We start from the raw sequence: 9,497 nt of genomic DNA, 5'->3' as shown, positions 1-9,497 counted from the left end.
TGCATTTAAAATATTAATATTAGCAAACTTTAAAAATACACATGGTTGGAATTTTGCTGCATTAATGAATATTCCAGACTCAATCTCCATGTATTGGCCTTTAGATACTACTTTGTCAAAAGAAGGAATCAAGTAGGCTAAAATCAGCCACTATCAAACTCAAAAAATATATGTCATATATTTCCCAAAGGACCAGAACAAGTAGATGACTAGCCATTTAGAGTCTGCTTATTTCATAGACCTCAGAAGACCTCACCAACTCCTGGTCACGGTTATATGACCTTAACTTGGTGTTACCCTTTGGAGAGTTCTGATCCCGATTTTTTCTGGATCTGTGTCTTGACATAAACATGTAATACATGTCTTCTCACAATTTTTCTCACTCTCTAAAATGTTCATTACTTTTTTAAAAGAGGGAATTTTTATTTTAAAAAAGTTATTGTCAGGATAATATATGGAAGAGTTACAGTTACATTCATAAGATAGTGAGTATATTGCATCTGTTCCCATATTTTTCTCTCATTTTCTTTCCCCCCACCCCTTCCCAAATTGAAAGTTCATTTCCAACACATGGTCTTGTGAGTACCACTGTTACATTGGTTCAATCTTTGTCATTTGTCTAATCATTTTGTTGTTCCCCTTCCCTTTCCTAATTCAAATAAATGCCTCCCTATCACCCAGCAATCTCACTTTTGGGCAGTTACCTAAATGTCCATAAGCAAGGCCATCCTAAAGCTACCAGCATAGCCATGTTCATTACTGAATTATTTATCAAAGCTAAGATATTGAACCAACCCAGATGCCCCAGTAGATGAATGGATCAAAAAAATGTGGTATTTATAGTAAATGTTCATTTCTCTCATCTTTTCCAGATGGTGGCTTTCTTTTCATAATCCTGTGATGTGAGGGAATTCCCTGGCTGAATTGTCTTATGAAATGGATTTATTATATAATATTTTGTATTATTTTCATATCTGAAGGCTTTACCAGTCTCTAATTACTCAATACCACTCCTGTCTTCACTAATGTATGTGAGGACAATGAAATAATAGTGTAAACTCTGTGGCAGTAAAAGTACCAGTAGTTTTATGATATACGATAATAGTTATTTATCCTTTAATACATTTAAATGCCACTTGGTATTGCCTATACTGTGTGTGTGTCTGTGAGTGTGTGTCTGTGTTATCAGACTTTGTACTAACTTTCCAACACATTAACATGCATGTGCATGCCCCTAATGAAAAAAAAGAAATAAAAATTTGCACAAATTGAAATAAAATGAAATATACTAATATATATGAAAATTCCATATCATATAACAATAATGGATAGATTTAATTGATAGATTAAGATAGTAAAAACTACGATGGCTATGTATTAGCAGAGTTGCTACACAATTAATCCAATCTAATTAGTAATTTATCTAAATGCAGCAGAACTTTTCTTCTCAAGCTCACATTTAACTTTCACCAAGGAAGACTAAATTTTTAGCCACAAGAAATATTTTCTCCTGTTTAAAATCCAAAATTACATTTGGACTTTGTCTAGAAGTATGATGTATATGAGAATACGTGGTGATAAAAACTGGAAGCAAGAATGAAATAAAGAAACAGATCATTTCTAAGTGTTTACAGATAAATAGCTTAAAAGTAACTTCTGAGACCTTCTAGGTACAACCTGTTTCTTGTTCAGCCTGTTTCCGTTGTCTTTACCCTCAGTATACTATCTCAATGATGCATGAAATTTCCTTCACATCATCATAAAAAAAAAACCTCTAGTCAATTAGCACACTGAAATACTTCCCTGACATAAGAATCTAGTAATCTGAGAGTTACATTCATGTTATTATTCAGTATTCATAGGAAAGATATACAAATTTCTTACCATAACATGTCACAATTGTCTTTCTAAGAACATAACATCTGGCAACTCAATTTGAAAACAAGATAGTATTATTGTCCCATTGTCAGATGATGGATCTAAGTAAGACAAGAAGAGATTCTAAGTCAGACAGTGATTCGGGGTGAATTTAGATATGCAATTTGCATCCAGAATCATCAAACTCTATTACCAAAGCATCCTAGAAGATATTTCTCCTTTGCTTTGTTACTTATCTCATTAATGGCAAATAACAAAAGAGAATCTGACTCAAAACTCTATGAGAAAAAAATCACATTTTCTAACTCAATACAGTAATGAAAGACCCTAGAAGAGAAATTATGGGAACTACCCAAAACAGAACGAGGAGGGAAACACTTTTTATAAAGTAATGGGTACACTTGAAAAGGTTTAGCTAGAGTTCAAGTGATTGTGATTGAGATGCTAGAGACTAATTGCAGGGTTAGTATGTGCTAGTTAGACATATACTCTGCTGTTGAGCTACATCACCAGTTCTGATTGTTTCTTTAAGGTCACAACTTTCATATAGATTTTTCCTGTTCCCTAAATTCATCTGATGCCCCAATTTACTCACTTGATGATAATTTCTTTTATTTCATGGTACCACAAATCCTTTCAAAGTACCTGGAAAATATATACAGCATTCCTACATTATAAAAAGTCTGACTTATACCTATAGCTTAGACCTCGGGGAGACAGAGATTTATAGGCTAAACATTCAATGACAGCCTAGGAATACAATTTGTGAGATCTCACTACAACAACAATGCATACTAATGATGTATACCAGTTACCCAATAATAATTAACAACCTAGATATCGGCTATGAATTCTCTTATTTAAATTAGTACTTAAATTAGGAAATAAATTCAAAAATTGGACTTTATACTTTTTAAGAATGTTCTGAGAAATCTACCAGTATCTTTTATGATTTCACATTTGCTAATTTGTAATTATACTGACGCTGTTTTGGGTCAGATGAAATAATACTTGCATTTCTTTTCAACTCTATTGTCAACTAACAATGTTGGGGTTACGTTATACATCTCAAATAACAATATTCAACTATGTGAAAAATAAATGCACACTCATTCCATGGTTTCTTTATGGCATAGATGAATGTAGAGAATCTCATTAACCTTGTTTTAAAAGATGGAAGAAATGAGAAATATGTTCTTCTTGGATGTGGAAGATAATAGGGCATGGTACTTAACTTAAAATATTTATGAACCAGTAATCGTCCTTATGGATGACTACATTGACATCCAAATGGAGGATGTGAGCAGAATTGAATAAAATGTCTACAGGGAATTCATTTTTACAAGTATGCATAACAAAGAGATCTATGCCAGAGGATGTAACATCATCACACCGTACTTCAAAAGCTTCTTGCTATTTAGTATTCCGAATCAGAAACCTGGGTTTTTGATATTTTTTCATTTGAGGATGCTTATGTTTAATCAATGCTTTGGGTTATTCTGTGCAAAAACCTTTCTTGCTTATGCCCACCATCTTTCTACATGATGCTGTTTTCTGTTACTCCTATTTTCTTGGCCTTTTTGGAAGTTAACTATATAACTTGGGGAAAAGAAGGGTCTGAAGAACAAGATTTGGGAGAAAATGAGCAAGGGGGTTGAAACTGTTCAAAAAGAAATGTACTCACTCTTACTTATTCTCTTACTTATGTAACTAAATTATCTTTTTTTTTTTTTTTTTTTTTTTTTTTTTTTTGCCAGTCCTGGGCTTAAACTCAGGGCCTGAGGATTATCCTTGGATTTTTCTCAAGGCTTGAACTCTACCACTTGAGCCTCAGCACCACTTCTGGCTTTTTCTAAGTATGTGATACGGAGGAATCGAACCCGGCCGGGTCTTTGTGCATGCTAGGCAAGCACTCTACCACTGGGCCAAATTCCCGGCCCACCAAATTATCACTTTTACAGTAAAATTTAAAAGAATAATCACTAATATGAACATGGTTTTATAAATTTAATAATTTTTCCAATAGCAGATTGCAAATTGTTACAAGCTCTTAGGTCAAATAGCCTTTTAGAACCATGTGCTATATTCATTAATAGTTACACAGGCCAAATCTTGGGGTCTTTGGATGAAGAGGTAGATGTGGAGTGGAGGGAAATTCTTAGGATACCATCAACATGCAAAATCCTGTAATTACTAGCTGTGAGCAAAGAATCCACAGCTCATTTGCTGCTGTGTTCACATAACACGCTTACTCTGATGACAGATCTTTAGAAATGACTGTGCAAGCGGAATCTCTGTTTTCTTCCTTGATTAGGGAGACATTTTTATCTCTGTTGTACTATTATTGTCTAAAATATAAGGTATAAACTGGAAATAACTCGCATTCATAAGACTTAGGAATAATAGCTATTGGACTTTTAATATTTCATTAGGATAACTGTAATGGGGAGATTTGATGAAGTTTCCTAAGATTAAGGATGTTCAATTTCCCCTCATTTACTCGCGAAACAATTTTAGACCAAATATGATGCACTTTATGTTTCTCTATTAGCAATCAATACATGCTTAGAGGCAGAAACTACATTTATTGTTTTAGTATACGAACATAGGCAATTCTTGAAATTATAATTGCTAACTAATGTTGTTGAACTGTTATAAATGATTTTTAAATGTTCTCAAAACATTACACTGAGTTTCAAATACAGTTTTCTTCACTTTGATTGAATAGAATACTTAAAAGAAATTCAAACTAAATGTCTTTATTATTATTATTGAGTAAATTGTTATCAGAATTACTTTCTGGATTAGTATGGCCCTTAATAATTCTCTGCTAGTTTTAAAAGGATTTATAAAGGAAATGTACTAGTTGATCCTGTGGTCTTGAATATCATCTTTGGTGATTTCTGCTAAACAAATCATAGTTAATAGATTAATAGGTGATAGGAAAAATATACTTATTTGCAAAGATTTGAACATATCTTTGTAGAAGCCAGCCTCAGAGTTCTATGAAACAGATTCAAAGAATACTCTCTTTGCTAATTTTAAAAGTCTTGAAAATTACATTACTTTGTTAGTATTTAATAAAAGATAGTCATCACATATTTGATACCATGTTGTGATTGCTACCCTAAATTACTTACCCAATAAGTGTTATTTAATGAAACAATAAACAAAGCAAAAAAAACATAAAATGTCATATGGAATTTACTAGGTATCCTGATATTCACTTGTGATTAAACTATTAATTCAATGTAGTCAGTAAAATACCTCCAATCATTCTCTAATAATAAATATGGTTTCAGGACAACTCAGACAAAGAATCATATAGTTTCTTTTGCCCCCAAATTTGTCAAATAGGTAAAAATATTTATATACATTTAGCATTTATAAAATAGTACAACTTGAACCATTAATACTTTTATTTCTACAAATCCACCTAACAACCACAATCTTATGATGTAATATTTTACATCTAATTGTTTAATTTGTAATATTTTTCACTGTTACATTAATTGCATGAATAGAAAATAAAATTGCATGTGAAAAATGTTTATGGGAACATATTTCAAAAGTTTGCATGGAAAATAAAATACGTAAATTACATTGAGCCTCCTCAATCGTAGAGCCCCTGGGTTTGTGGCCTAAAATTTTTCATTATCTTAACTATTTTATTGTTTTTCATACCAAATACCTTCACTACCTAATCTGAAAGACTTGAGAAATTCCCATGTTCATAAGAAACAAGCCATAATTACAATTCTGAATTTTTGGCATTTACATAGTTTAAGCAGATGCACAATATACCGAAATGATTTCTGGCCTGGTCGTAATTCAACATTTTCTTTGTGAAACACACAGATTGATAAACTGCTTTCTGTTTTCAGATACCTAAATTTCACCTCTTTTATATTTATTAACCACCTTGCTGTCAGAGAAAGTCTAACTAAATTCACTTATTGCTCATTTCTCATACTTAAGTTTTTCTATTCCATTTGATTTTCTTCTCTTACCTCTTCTACTATGAGTTATATATAAATAATCTTTGCACTAAAAACATTTACATTACAGAGGATTGAAGAATTAACATTTTAATGTAATTATTATTATTTGGGGTTTTTTTGCCAGTCCTGGTCTTGAGCTCAGGGCCTGAACACTCCTTGGACTTTTTCAAGGGTAGAGCTCTACCACTTGAGCCTCAGCACCACTTCCGGCTTTTTTCTGTGTATGTGGTACCAAGGAATCGAACCCAGGTCTTCATGCATGCTAGGCAAGCACTTTAACCACTAGGCCAAACTCCCGGCCCCAGTTATTAAATTTTTAATGACAAGTTTTTTTAAAAAAAAATAAACCCAGAAAAGATTATCTTTGAGTTTTAATAGAAATTAAATAATATCCTCTGAGTAAATAAATAAAAATGAACAGATTTGGGCAGAGTTTGGCCTAGTGTAGAGTGCTTGCCTAGCATGCACTATTCCTCAGTACTATATTATATAGAAAAAAGCCAGAAATGTTGCTGAGGCTCAAGTGGCAGAGCTCTAGCCTTGAGAAAGTCAAAGGACAGAGACCAGGCCTTGAACTCAAGACCAGGACTGGCAAAAAAAAAAAGAAAAAAAAAGATTTGGTTTAAAGATCATATTATTTAAAAATTAATGCCAGTGATTTCAAATTTACTGAGGATTGTGTATTTTTCTTATTTTTATGGAAAGTTACCTAAAATAATAAGTTATAAATAATAGTTTACAAATGGTGGCTTGGAAATAACTCCTGCTTTAAAAGCATAAAGTGTTCATGTACAAAATCCTCATACACATTTCTACAAATGTATACAATCAATTAGATAATTTCAATGTTTTCTTATAATTAATTTAGGGGTTTAATGCAATTTATGATTCTTTAACTTTTCAGTGAAAAAAACACTAAGCTAAAATTGCAAAAATGTATATATTAATTTTTTTGCAACAAAAATATAAATATGAGGTTATAAACTTGTAAATTTGCTAATTTTCACATCCCACACTATCAATATGTGCAAAAAATATAACTTTGAAATCCATAAATGTCTACTATTGTTATTTTTAACATTAAAAAGCTCAATTATTATATATTTCTGCCAAATAATTGGTTATATTCAGTGTACCTGTATTCTACTTTTTTGGTGCTCAGTGACATTTTCTAACCCTGTGGAACCTGTTAGATTTTTTTTTTGTATTTCAATTTTATGCTTGTGTAAATCACCCAGCTTTCTTGATGGTCCGGAATTTACAAAGTTCTCACCTTTCTGTTTTTTTCATTATCATTCACCAAAATTATAATTTAAAACATGACCATACCCATATATGCACTTACATATGTACATAGAATATCTAAGTCCAGAAATATTTTATATATGCATGCACATATTTTGTGATATGTATAATATTTTATAACTAATTTCTGAATAGGAATTGCCTAACATTCTTTCTAAATAGGGTCTAACATTTTCTCACAGTGTCCTTGTATTTAGGAACCATCCATTTTAAGATTATGCACTGATTCTTTTTTTTTTTTTTTTTTTTGGCCAGTCCTGGAAGAATTGAACCTGGGTCTTCATGCAAGAATGACATCACCCTATCTATAAGGAAATGGAAAAACTTGGGGAAAAAAGTATTAAGTGAAATAAGCCAGACACCAAGGAACATAGGCTCCATGATTTCCCTCATTTGTCATAATAACTCAAAACCTATGTACATCTGGCCTTAGAGCATGAGATTAAACAAAGTGAATTCTAGGATATAGAAACAATAGGTTTATCTTTGTGATTGCTGTTTTTAATGTAGAATGTGAAGTTACTTCCTTTTTCTATTTTTCCCCTTATACTTAATCTCATATGGTTACTGTATCTGGCTTTATTACCTGGTATATGTTATATGCATTTATTTGCTTATTTAAAATAGGAAAGGGAAGGGGAAATACAAGATGAGGGAAAGGGGGACAAAAACATGAGAAGGGTTATCAATGTTCAAGAAATAATGTACCCACTATCTGATGAATGTAACTGTAACCCCTGATACGTTATCCTACAGTAAAAGCAATTTAAAAAAATAGTGATGTTTTATCTGCAATGATGCTATTTTAAAACATAGCACATTACCTATCAGAGCAATTACATATACTTGCTGAGTTGTGGAATGTTTTTTTTGAAAGTAGGCAATTAAAGCTCATCATTAATTGTTTATTTTATAAATTAAATCGTATAAGCAATTTACTTATTGGACAGGGCTATCTCTGTCTACTTTATTATAGCTCTTGGTTTGTTCCAGTAAAAATGTGTAAAAACAGAAGGTGATGGGTACAAACTCTGTGATCTGTTTACAGTTGATGAAGTCTGCACTGAGTGCATAATGTGTTTCACCAGTGGCAGTATGGGAAGCATAGGGACATTTATTAGTTTTTATTGAACACTAGAATGACCACATGTCCTCAGAAACATCTAAAATAAAATCACAAAAAGGCATTCAAAAGAAATAAGAAAGTGGAGATATAGAGAACAAGAAAGGAAAAGAATGATGTTCGAAAATTTCTCTTTTATTACATGAAGTCCTTGTATAATTTTGTAGATAATCATTAAATAATCATTGGTGTCAGGCCTGCACTCTTCTACTTTGAATGTATTAACTTTCACAATGTTTACAGTGTTCGTAAAAGATGTTTCTGTTATTTTCTAGCTATTTAAAAGATACAGAAACTGATCACCAATTGTGATCAGTAGGACTCTGTCCTACTGTTTTCATTAACTAGTACGTGTGACTTTTGGTTACTATTAACAATGTCAGAACCTGGATATAATTTCCACTGTCCTACATTGTGTTAGACAAAATATCTGTGCAGTGCCTGAAGGTTTTTCTTGTCTTTATCGTCTTACATAGAAGAAATCCTCCAACTCTGACAGGAAATTAAGAGGACACACAGACCAACCATTAGGAGGTATGAGCAAACTACCACTACTAAATCTTTGTGCTTACTTACTATAAAAAATGAAATGAGATAATGCATATATATATTATTAATACATATAACTCACATTTATTACTGTTCCCTAACTTGGAAAATGTCACTTAAAAATTGAAAAAAAAAAATAACCCATGAGCCAGTAGCTCACACCTGTAGTCCTGGCTACTCAGAAAGTAGAGATCTGAGGATTGCAGTTCAGTCAGCCCATGCAGGAAAGATTGTGAGACCCCTTATCTCCAGATATCCTCCAGAAAACTGAAAATAAAGCTGTAGCCCAGTGCAGTAGAATGCTAGTCTTCAGTAAAAAAGTTCAGGGACATTGTCCAGGCCCTAAGATCAAGCACCACTATCAAAACAAATAAATAAACACACAAACAAAAATATGCAGGATTTCATACAAACCCTTAGCCTAATTTTGATTAAGTTCTGAATACTAAGTCCCAGTGATTGTAAATAGAGATTCCCTCCTTGAACACTTGTTTGTTAAACTTGTCTTTTAAAATATGATGTAAAAATCAACATTAATAAATTCTAAAAAAATATGCATGATTAAACTGATTGCATCCTAAGTGTTAAATAGTTTGTTTTATAAATCTAGAAATCATGCAATAACCAGGTAATTTTTATCC

This window comes from Megascapheus bottae, chromosome 4 (assembly GCF_031878675.1).
Source record: "Megascapheus bottae isolate mThoBot1 chromosome 4, mThoBot2.hap1, whole genome shotgun sequence".
NCBI lineage: Eukaryota > Metazoa > Chordata > Mammalia > Rodentia > Geomyidae > Megascapheus > Megascapheus bottae.
Note: the sequence above shows the minus strand (reverse complement) of the source record.